Source organism: Neofelis nebulosa, chromosome 4 (genome assembly GCF_028018385.1).
Source record: "Neofelis nebulosa isolate mNeoNeb1 chromosome 4, mNeoNeb1.pri, whole genome shotgun sequence".
In the NCBI taxonomy this organism is placed as follows: domain Eukaryota; kingdom Metazoa; phylum Chordata; class Mammalia; order Carnivora; family Felidae; genus Neofelis; species Neofelis nebulosa.
In genome coordinates this window covers 90877096-90889438 of record NC_080785.1, presented here as the reverse complement: position 1 = coordinate 90889438, position 12343 = coordinate 90877096, and the positions used below count along the sequence as shown (strand labels likewise).

The 12343-nt window shown below is 47.7% G+C and overlaps 1 protein-coding gene across 5 annotated transcripts in view; it reads left to right on the top strand.

The window, feature by feature from the left end:
* ATXN7L1 (ataxin 7 like 1) overlaps positions 1-12343 on the top strand; it is a 248477-nt gene that overhangs the window by 113070 nt on the left and 123064 nt on the right. The gene's annotated exons all lie outside the window — the stretch shown is intronic.

Below are 12343 nucleotides of genomic sequence, written 5' to 3'. Positions count from 1 at the left end.
ATTGATTTGCACATGCAACAAAATTGGTGAGATTACTCCAGCTGCTGCCAGCAGGTGCTGACAAGTACAGAAGTGAATGTCAGAGCATAAGAAAATACACTAAACATTTATTTTAATAAGCCCTAGTAAACCTTAGTTATTTATTAAATTGCCATGGATAATTAGGTTTCGGTTTCCAGGGTTGTTTCATTTTTAACTCCCTGTGTTCCAGTAGGAGGAACAGGGCTGGATGTGTGGGCAGGAACCTGTGTGAGATCCATCCAAGGGCAGTTTCACTGTGTTGGCTTTTTGGGGTCTCTTTGATTACGTCTCACTTTCTACCATGACCATCCACACAGGGTAAGTCATTCTAACACACACGCACGCACACTAGCTGAGCACGTGGTGCTTTGGAGTGGCTGCTCCTCCAACATGGCGGCTTAGGCCTCACCCTGCCAGGCCCTGATCCAGCCAGTCTGTCTGTGTGCGGCCCCTGGGAGGGAGCAGCCCAGGCTGAACCTGAGCCCCACACTTACCATCTTAGGGCTGACTCTCGATAAGTTAAGAAACATGATGAGGGACGCCTGGCTGGCTCAGTTAGAAGAACATGCGACCCTTGATCTCATGAGTTCGAGCCCACATTGGGTGTAGAGATTACTAAAGAAAGACGTGAGGAGAACATGAAAGTCCAATGGCTACTTCCACATTCCTCTTCACCCCCGGCCCCCATGCTCCAAACCTGGCTGACAAAGTTCAGAACAAACTAGAAGAAAAAGCCACCGATTATTTCATTTCCATGTAGTAGTTGGTGGTGTGGAACATGGATCTGTGGAGTAAGGAGGTGTTATTCCAGAAAACTTTAAAATGGCTCAGGGAGGGTTTGGCAATCCCCTCTCTAGTGCCTGTTCAGCACAATGGCTCAAGAGCGTGTTGCCCATCTAAAGACGGGTCTCTGTATGTCTCTGCCTCTTCCCCACATATCCCAGATCCAGAACTTTCTGTGATTCAAACGTTTAGTCAGTAAAGTGGTTTCCTATGAACTGATGCACACAGTTTGCCCAGGAGAAATGCCCAGGCCCTGGTCCATGTGTAAATGGCGCCGTCCCCGGAAGTCCCATTACATTCCAGCCTGGGAAAGGTGAGAGGTACTGAGCAGAGACCTCACACCCGCTTTCGGGTGTAGCCCCTCGTGGGGAAGCTGGGTGGTCAGTGGGGGAGGTGGGGCTGTTACAGACAGGGCAGGACCCTCTCCCATGGCTGCATGGCTAGGGCAACAGAGATGGAACCTGTGACCACTGATCTGTCCTCCCTCTGGCCCACCAAAGAATTAAACCCCAAAGCTCCTGAGTCCTTCTGATGTCCAAAAACACGAGGGCAAAATCTCCCACTTCAGACAGAAGAACGTGGTGCTTTAGACCTGGGCCTGGAAATGGGCTCACAGCTCCTCTCTGCCTCGCCTGGCTCCTGCCCTCTCCTGGCTGACATCTCCTGTATAGAAAATGTAGAAAATGCTTTCTCGGAGAGGAGGTGTGAAGATGAAATGCCATGATGCACATGACATGCTTACACTGAAGGTCAGACGCTGGGTGGCTCTTCAAGGCTGAAGTTGGGAAAGTTAGGAAGAGAGGATCCCATGGTGGGTCTGGAGTAGTGGACAAGGACAAGAAAAGGGTTCGAGGAAGAGCTCTGTGGAAGTCCTAGTGCTCCAGAGGTGGGCTCAGAGGAGCAGCCGGGAAGACCCGGGCTCAGACCCAACAGGACAGTGTCACAGAGCCCAGGCAGGAAGGAGTGCCAAGGAGTATCAGATCTTTCAGAAAGTTGGCCTGGGAAGAAAAAAATCTTTTGAATCATATTTGCCTTTTCAGTGAAAGTGAATTCAAATTAATTTGGTTTTCGAATTTTTAACGCACCCATTGTCATCATTGTACCCTAGAGCGTTGTGAAAAATTACCAAATTGGAACTCAGTTACCATCTACACTCTAAGAACAGGAACCCAATCTTACAAGCAGATTTGAAAAACTCCTGGGTTGCCTTGGGTGGCTCAGTCGGTAAAGCCTGTGACTCTTGATTTGGCTCAGGTCATGATCTCACATTTTGTGACATCCAGCCCCACGCCGAGCTCTGTGCTGACAGAGCCTGCTTGGCATTCTCTCTCTCTCTCTCTCTCTCTCTCTCTCTCTCTCTCTCTCTCTCTCCCCGCCCCTCTCCCCCATTCACATATGTGCTCTTTCTTGCTCTCTCTTTAATGCTCTATCTCAAAATAAATAAATAAACTTAAAAAAAAGAAAAGAAAAGAAAACTCCTGAGCTCGGGAAAGAAAACATTCTGTCTGTCGAATGTGCATTAAGTTCTCCCAATTCTCCCCCTTCCTTCCCGTTCCTGCATTCTCCCTACTGTTACCAGAGAGGAGGACACACCATCCTGATTTCCTTCACAAATAAAACCCCTGGGAGAACCAAGGAAAGAAATACGGACAGAGAATCAGAATGTGATCAGTTTGGGCCTCTGCTTAATTTCTTGTGTTCCCCTCTGATGTCTCTCAGGGCCCTTCCGTGGCTCTATACAGCAGTGATAAAGTTCTGAAGGTAGGGTGGGGAGCCTGTTGAGTTTGAAGGGTGCCTTGAGTTTTGAAGTTTTTCTTGTATCCATCAGTTTGGGAGCTTTTTCTTTCTGTGCAAATCAAAACAGACCCCACATGTATTTGATTTAAAAAAATTTTTTTAATGTTTATTTGTGTGTGTGTGTGTGTGTGTGAGAGAGAGAGAGAGAGAGAGAGAGAAACAGAGCATCTCTGGGGAGGAGCAGAGAGAGGAGACACAGAATCCTAAGCAGCCTCCAGGCTCTGAGCTGTCAGCACAGAGCTCAATATGGGGCTTGAACCCACGAACCACAAGATCATGACCTGAAGTCAGACATTTAACCAATTCAGCCACCCAGGTGCCCTTAATTTTAAGTGTTAAAAAAGCCTCTCATCTCCTAGTACAACAACACTGCTCATTTCTATTGTCTATTTTGTGGGTCCCATAGCCCTGGAGTAAGCAATTTAAGGTCCTGGACTTACTGGGGACATCTGGAGGTCACCATTAAGTGCATGAGCTCTTTATTAAGTCAATATTTAATAAAGCTTTGAAAATGCTAATGATTATGTTTGTGGGACGGTCAGCTGAGATTAGAGAAAGGAAAAACTTTGTAAGTGTAACTTTTCTTGCTCCAAACCATAAGTAAATGGCCAGATCTAATCTTCCCTTCATCCATCATTTATATTTATTATATTTGGGGAGTCTGGTTAGTGGTCTACATTCCTTAGGGTTTTGCTACATCCAGGATCCTATTATACAATCATCTTTGATAAAACTTAACAGTATACAACCCCAGGCCTTGAAGGATAGCGCGATGCCAAACCCCATTCCAAATGTGTTTCCTACTAAAGCAAACTATATTGAAAGGCATTAAAGAGAAGGATTCCCCAGTGACTTCCAATTGCAGAAAGAAAAAAAAAAAGTCATAAATCACTAGTTCCACAGAAAGCTCCCCCAGATCACATTCTCTTCCTATCTCATCACCATTCTTGTGGGAAAGTGAGTGTGGTGGGGTGTGCCCTCCTTAAGAACATGGCTTGCATACAGGGTTTTTCTCAAGCAAGTGATTACTTGCTTTAAGGAGTGCATTTGGGGCACCTGGGTGGCTCAGTCGGTTGAGTGTCTGACCTCGGCTCAGGTCACGATCTCACTGTTTGTGGGTTCGAGCGCCGTGTCAGGCTCTGTGCTGACAGCTCAGAGCCTGGAGCCTACTTCAGATTCTGTGTCTCCCTCTTCTCTGTCCCTACCTCGCTTAAGCTCGCGCTCTCTCTCTCTCTCTCTCTCTCAAAAATTAAAAGGAAAATTTAAGAATGAGTGCATTTGGACATGTTGGCATGTACCAAGGCAAAATCCAGATGGTAGAGAACGGCAGGTTAGGTGGCCTGAGTCTCCAACAGATAATTTGTAAGGAAAAGGCAGAGATGGAGAAGCTTAAAAGAAGCTTACAAGACATCTAAAATATGGGCAAGACTTACAGTGGCTAAGGACATTGGGTGATGAAACCGTAAGTAAACACAAGGAACTGAAGACTGGAAGTTAGGAGTGTGGTTGTTTTGGGGGGGGGGGCTGCAGTTGGGACAGATGCATGGAGGGGCTTCTGGGGTGGCCAGCAAAGTCCTCTCCCTTCACCTGGCGGGTGCTTCCTAGGGCGTTTGCCCGTTTGCATCAATCCCGGTGCGATCCATTTGTTTTGTATGGTTTTGAGTATCTATTTTACAATAGAAACTTCTATTTTAATGAGTCCACTCGGGGTTCATATTACCTATAGTCTTGCCGGAATTCAGCTTTGGCGGGGAATTGTCTATAACAAACTACGTCTTCGTTTTCTCAGTGGGAGGAAAATTGTAGATCCAGCTGGAAATTCCCCAGTGGGGTTGTCTGGCAGCTTGGTCAGAACTGTGGGCCTGGGGGTGGAGCTTTTCTGGGTTCTGGCTACTGAAATCATCTGCTCTTTTTTCCCTGCTTTTTGTTTATGTAGCTAATTTTCTAGTCAATTGCTTTTAGTGACGGAATAAGCACCTGCAAACCCACCTTCCCTAAGCAAAAGCCAGGACCCTGATGACAGCATCCACTCCTGCCCTTCCTCCTCCCTGATCTTTAGTCATCTTTAAAGGCCACAAAGGTTTGTTTAGGGGAACTCACCCCTGCCATGAGCCCCTACTTACTGCCCCTCGTTGTCCCTGGAAATGCCAGTCTGAAGTGACCACCCTTGTGGTGTGATTTTAGGTACATTTTAGGTGATTTGAGGGTGACCTCTGACATCTCTCCCTCCAGCAGGGGCATCATCCTTTACCTGGAGGCTTTCACCCCTGTTAAGTGTAGCTCCACCAGCGCCCCAAGCCCCTTACCATGAATAAATTAGGTGAGAGCTAGTTTCAATAGTGGGTAAGTCGTGAAGAGTAGGATCCTGAAACCTGAGGTCGGGCACAGTAAGGAAGACCCAAGGCGGAGTTGGTGAGAGTTTACCTTTTCTTCTTCTCATTAGACCTGGCCTCAACATGTTGATATTTTTCGGCTAACTCTAGGATCCCACTAAAACAAAACATTTGCCTCTGTCCCTGGGGCTGCATGAAGCTAGTTCTCCAGCTCTCTCGGTGCACAAGCCTGAGTCCAAACCGGTTTGGGAAGGAAGGGCAGGGACCTCATCTGGTTTTGGTCACCATTCAGTTCTCAACCCCTGGCACAGTGCTTGGCACGTAGCAGGTGTTCAGTAAACAAGATAAAATAATGTATGAATAAACACAGGACCAGGCCCACAACCAGCTTGTAGCAAGAAAGAGCATGCAGAGATCTCTCAAGAGAAGCAGTGAGAAAGAGACTGCTGTCTCTCTGCAGGCTTTCAGGGTCACCTGCCCCCTCACCTCTGCTGCTGGGCATTTCCTCAGCAGCAGCCCAGGTAGGTAGGATCAGCCACTTCTGTGCCTCCCTGTCCTCCACAAGGGAGTCCTAGTACCTAGTACCTAGTTCTTGAGAAGTACTGGCTCTTACCACATCGTCTCCCACTTGACATCCCTGCTGGGGTCATGGGGGTATTTCCTCCACACACTGTCTAATCTGCATGACACAGTAACCCCATGAAGTAGGTAATTCCCACTTAATAGAGGAGGAAACTGAGACCGAGAAGGACTGAAGTCACTTCTGAAGGGCAGAGCTGTAACTAGAACCTGGAACTTTGAATTTTTTTTAACATTTATTTATTTTTGAAAGACCGAGCATGAGGTGGGGAGGGGCAGAGAGAGAAGGAGACAGAGTCCGAAGCAGGCTGCAGGCTCCAGGCTCCCGGCTGTCAGCGCTCAAACACACGAACTGTGAGATCATGACCTGAGCCCAAGTCGGATGCTTAACTGACTGAGCCACCCAGGAGCCCCTAGAACCCAGAACTTTGGATCCCTGGGTCCAGTATCCTTCTGCTGTCCTGTCTTAGGTGCTGAGATCCAAATAAAGGGGGATCAAGAGTCAGCCTTGCCATCAAGAAGCTTACAATCCAGTCTGAGCACAGAAAACACCCTACACAATAAACACAGCCACTTAATATACTGGAGCACTGCCTGATCCTTCCCCAGCTTTACTTCACAGAGATGCTATGAAAGATTCCTAGTGTTTCTCAGAAGGTTTCTCTCTGTAAGTTTATTTTACACAGCATGGAATGGGGTGGCTCAGCAGTCTTCAGCTGTGCGCTGTAATGCGGAGGCCACGGGGAGCCTAAGAAACAGAAACCCACAGGAAATCCCAAAGACCCTGTTTGGACCAACTGTGTTGATCTCACCCTCAGCAGACCTCGTTAGAGCAACCACGTTGTGGATAAGAAAAAGAAAGCAAAGGGTCTAATCCATAATCGAGATCACCGTTCCCTGTAAGGGTTACTGCCCAGCACACAGAGGTGCCCTTGCTTTTGGACCTACTTCCCCCAACAAGCTGCTTCACATCTCTGTCTTCTGATGCTCTCTGTGACCCCATGCAGGGAGCAGGGCTGGTGCTTGGAAACGTTACCCAAGGCCCCGTGGCTTGTCGGTGGCAGTGCTGGAACTTGAACCTAAGCTCTTTCCGGCCCCCGCCTCTTTTCTCGCTTTCTCCCCACAGTGGCCCCTGTTGTCCTCCTCTTCCAGCCGTCCTTGAAAAAGACCCAGCAGTGGCCTCTCCCCCACCCGTGAGCCCACGGCACTGACTCTCAGCAACTCTTGCTCATATTACGTTGGTTAAGTGCTCACTGACCACTTCGCTGCGCTATAATCATTTAATTCATCTATGCCTAGGAGGAAGAGATGCTTTATTTAGAAGCTTCCGAGGGAAAACTTCCCAGTCTTCAGGTCACTATCAGCTTGCTGGCCTTGGGATGATCTCAGGCTCCGCCCACTGTGCTCCTCTTCTGAGCAGAGGAGGATAATCAGGTGGCTTCATCTAAGGGGCAGCTAATGTGCTGAGGACTGCGGGAGGGTTGTGGCTGGTCTCACAAAGAGAGGACAGACAGATGCAGGAAGGCAGGATAATGAGAAGACCTTCAAAAAAATAAGCAGATCTTTTTATGCTCCTCCTGGGGCAAGAAGAGAGGATTTATCTTCTTGAGCTGCAGGTTGAGGCTGGTACTCAGGTTGACAGCCAGTGTTTCTTAGCCACAACTGTACATTAGGGTGACCTGGGAAGCTTTCCCATATCCTGATAATAGGCCTGGCATCTGGGTTTTTAAAACTCCACAGGATTCCAGGGCGCCTGGGTGGCTCAGTCAGTTGAGCATGCCGACTTTGGCTCAGGTTATGATCCCACAGTTTGCAGATTTGAGCCCCACTTCGAGCTCTCTGCTGTCAGTGCAGAGCTTGCTTAGGATCCTCTATTCCTCTCTCTCTCTCTCTCTCTCTCTCTCTCTCTCTCTCTGCCCCTCCCTTTCTCTTTCTCTCTCTCAAATAGAAACATTAAAAAACAAAACAAAACAAAAAATAAAACACCATCACACAAGTCTGGTGTGTGTCTGAGCTTGAGAACCAGTGATCAGATGGGTAGTGATGGCTTTGTCATGCATCTGTCTAGCTAGGCTGAACTACATCTCCCAGAATTCCCTGTCCCGTGGGTTCCTAATTGGGTTGGGCCACAGAGGGATTCTTGGGAGGGCTGGAGGATGAAAGGGAAGTGGCAGCTATTTTGCAGGACACGTATCGTCGCCTGCACGCTGGCTCACCCCATCGCCATGTGGCAGTGGCTAGGCCTGCAATTACTCTACCTTTCCCTGGATCCCCCTTCAGCTTCTCTGACCCCTGGGCCAGCTGTGAGAGCTTAGTTCCATGGTGAAGGGTCCTGGCTCCTGGGAGACATCCATCCCCTCAAGGTCAAAAACAACAAGAACACGAGTTTCAGTCCATCCTCCTGAGGTTCCAGTTAAAGCTGTGCATTCCAGATTGGTTTTGGTCTGCCAAGGTTTTTCCTTCCCAACCGCCTGCCCTGTGGACTTCACGCTCCAGCATCAGACACAAAAGCAATAGACTTCTCAGGGCTGCTTAACCGGCAATTCCTGTTGCGAAAGGTGAAATACCTGTTATAGATCCATATATACAGCTCCATAGACATATACATCCGTATCCACCCTTGTAGCTCTGCTTCTTCAACTGAACCCTGACTGATAGAGGTCATTTGCAGAATTGTGGATTAAGGAGTTGTTTTTATCCACAGAGGGAGGCCTTCCTTAAACTGGAGGTTCCATTTAAGAAAGAGATACAAGGGGCACTGGGGTGGTTCAGTGTGATGAGCGTCCAACTCTTGATTTCGGCTCAGGTCATGATCTTGCGGTTTGTGAGTTCGAGCCCCGCGTCGGGCTCTGCACTGACAGCGTGGAGCCTGCCTGGGATTGTCTCTCTCCCTCTCTGCCCCTCCCCCACTTGTGTGCATGCTCTCTTTCTCAAAATAAATAAGTAAACATTAAAAAGAAAGAAAGAGATACAAGTGGCTCTGACTGGAGAAGAAGGCAAGTCTGACGCTTTCCTGTCTCAACCGCCACCCCCCGAGATGACACACGAAGTGCAATTTGAAAACCTTTGGTAGATTCATGGTCTCCAAGTCTGGAGGTGCATGGGAAACCAGACTTCTCTGGGGAGAATCTTCAATATGCAAATACCTAGGCTTTATTTCACATCTAGGATTAAGAATCTTAAAGGATTGGGTCCAAAGTGCAAGTTTTTTAAAAGCCTCCTTTACCCCAGCCTTTCTGCATTGTTGGTACTGTTCTGTTTCTTGATCTGGGTGCTGGTTACATGAGGCTGTTTTGTACATCCAAAGTTAAAAGGTGGCATACTTGTGCTTTGTGCCTTTTCCTGTATGCCTATCATACCTCAATAAAAAAAATAAATGCACCCCCTCCCACTCTCCCACTGCCCATAATCCCATATTCCAGGGACTGGCCAAAGTTGATAGCCGTGGTCTAGATGATTCCTTGTATGCCTTCTAGCAAAATTCAGAGAAGATGAACAGAAAAATGTCCAGCAATTGGGAATAGTTAAGGCGCATCCATAATCCCAATGCTACAATCCTATGCATTATTTTTTTTTTAAGTTTATTTATTTAGAGAGAGAGACAGAGAGAAAGCATGCATGTGCTAGTGGGAGAGAAGCAGAGAGAGAGGGAGAGAGAGAATCCCAAGCAGGCTCTGCACTGTCAGCCCAGAGCCAGATGTGGGACTCGAACCCATGAACCATGAGATTATGACCTGAGCGATAACCAAGAATCAGCAGTCCAATTGACTGAACCACCCAGGTGCTCCTCCTATGCAGTTATTACAGCTCTAGAGAAGAATATGAAACAGTGAGGCAGCCAGCCAGCTTCAAGCGGTAGGGATGGGTTACAAGGGGAATGAGAGGGGGCAGTTTGGAAGATCACATTGGAGCCAGACCATGGAAGGCTTTGAATGACAAACTGAGAAAAAGGAAAAGCCACTTTCAAAGAGTTAAGGCTCTATTTTGAGGAATGGTGGCTGGTGGGGGAAGCGGGAAGTGCTTACAAATTTTAAGCAGTGATTGACAAAAGTGACATTTTAAAAAGTGCAATCGTAGGGGCACCTGGCTGGCTCAGTTGGTTGAGTGTCCAACTCTTTATTTCGGCTCAGGTCATGATCCCAGGGTCATGAGATCGAGCCCCGAGTTGGGCTCCATGCTGACCATGGAACCTGCTTGGGATTCTCTCTCTCTCTCTCTCTCTCTCTCTCTCTCTCTCTCTCTCTCTCTCTCTCTCCCGCCCCTCCCCCACTCATGCTGTCTCTCTTTCTCTCTCTAAAATAAAAAATAAAAAAAGAAAGGTAAAAAGTGCAGTTGCAAGTGTAACATTATATTATCCATCACGTTTACCTGCTCACCAAATATCTTGTTTGAATTGCAAACTGGTGAATGACAGAGCAGAGAGTGGGTCCTGGCCCTAGAAATAGGGACATGACCCTCCTGTGGTGTCAAGACTGACTTTTCAATCTACACTTCTTTCTGAAGTGCTTGCAGTCTATATATACTGTTCTTGGAATGCTCTTAAATAGAAAAAAACAAAGAGGGGTAAAGCCCCAATTCTCCGAATTGAAGTCCCAGGAGCTTCCTATGAGGCACAGCTGTCACAGGTACATTAAGAATTTTTAATCATAGTGCAGGGAGAAATTTCACAGGCTGATTCATTTTTCAGGCCATAAGTGTCCAGAACAGGTCCAACAGTCGTTCTCAACAGGGCACTTGAACCCGGGTAGCAGCAGGTTTGGGGACAACAATAGAGAATCAAGTTGAATTACAGTTGTTTCTTGGGCTTTTGAAATAAAGAACAGGCCCTTACCCCAGAAGGATTCTGAAGCTTCCTTCAGTTGAAATCCGCCAGCCTAAATGCCGTCTTGAATCACTTTAATACCCAGGGATGGAGTTTTCACAGCCACTTTTTTTTCTTTTCTCTTTTTTAACGTTTATTTATTTTTGAGAGAGACAGACAGACAGAGCATAAGCAGGGGAAGGGCAGAGAGAGAGGGAGACATAGAATCCGAAGCAGACTCCAGGCTCTGAGCTGTCGGCACAGAGCCCAATGCAGGCTCTGTGAGATCATGACCTAACCTAAGTCAGATGCTTAACCAACTGAACCACCCAGGCTTCCCTTACAGCCTCTTTTAGTGGCCCTTTTCTGGATGTGACAACTCTATGCACCTCTTTCTCCCAACTCCCCCCAAAACACCTCCAAAGACTACAACTCCTGAGCTTTCAAAATAAGGGCAGAATTAGGCTTAAACGCGTTATTTAAGAAAATCAAACCAGGGCACCTGGCTGGCTCAGTCGGAGCATCGTGACTCTTGATCTCAGGGTTGTGAGTTTGAGCCCCACCTGGGGTGTAGAGGTTACTTAAATAAAACTTAAAAAAAAGAAAAGAAAAGAAAATCAAACCACAGGCATCATCCAACTTTTTTTGAGAGATGGACTTTTCTTTCTCATTCTTGATTGATTTATGGAGTATTTTCATTTCACCCTTTCTTACTCCCCCAAGCTGTAACCACACCCTAAACTCGATTTTGAGGATTATCCACAGAGAACTCTTTTGATTCCCCCGGGGAAATTCCCTCTGGAGCCCAACACCTCCAAACATCTCTCCACCAGTGCACTGGCATGTTTAGAGGGAATGCAAACCAATCTTAACTGTTAGCTTCCCTCTAAAATAATTAGCAAGACAACTGTAATAATGAACACGATAATGGAGGGGGGGGGAGTTGGATTCCAAAGTGAAAGGCTAGTTCCTGGCTGCATCCCTGCCATTTCCTTCTGTCTCCTGCAGAGAGTGTGAGAATTCTCTCTCCCACTGCCTGCCCCCCTCCCCAACTCAGGGCCTTTTGTGGTTTTTACTTGCCAGCATCTTTCAGGAAAGGGAAGTTTACTTTAATAGTCTGCACTGCTGGCTCCTAAAACCACCTGACCTTCTCCTTGCTCTCCGGGGTGGGCCCACCTCTGAGGGCACAGAGGCAGCCCTGTCCACACTTGGCTCTGGGTTGTTTTGCTCAGATCATGTGTAGCAGCTCTCCAGAGCACTTTACTTGGCTAATAAAAGTTGGCAGAGATACGCGGCGCAAAAGTCCCCAGCCCCGGGCTTGAGGAGGAAGCCTCTAGAAGCAGGAAGGTGAGCCTTAGCTTTCTGGCTCAGGCATGCCCAGGCTCAGGTAGCCAGGAGGACGCCCAGCTGGGTCACTGTCTGACAGGAGGATTCCTGTGATGTCCGTGTAACATCTGCATGGATCTCAAAGGCATAGCACCTGTCCGTTTGTGTGGTCCAACAAGCAACGTCTACTCGCAACAGGACTGCGGAATGATAGAAAGAACCCTCCCTCCAAGATGACAGATCCAACCTCTGCACCCCCTGATACAGTAGAAGGACCCGAGACCTGCTGAGGCCATGTGGGTGATTTGCCCAGAGTCCCTCAGGTGGAGAGAGAGCTGGGCCGCTCCCCCAGGTGTCAAAGTCCAGCATTCCACCACTGCCCCTTGCCCCTTTTCACAAATACAGTGTCTCCTGTTAATTCTTATCAGGACTGTGGATGGCCAGGACATTAACAGGTCCAGCAGTCACAAGACCCTCAGACCTGGAAGAGTCGTGGCTCCCACCCAGGCTGGGCCTTGGGGTTGGGTGCACTTTTTTTTTTTTTTTTTTTTAAACCACAAGTAATCCTTAAAGCTAATTTGCCTTTGTTTCTTCTTTCTCCGTCTTCCTTTCAGTTACTTTTTATTCAGGTCTCTAGGGGACTTTGCATATGTGGGATGTTTCTGGGAACTCTATTGGCACAAGATAAGTCTCTTAACCTCGA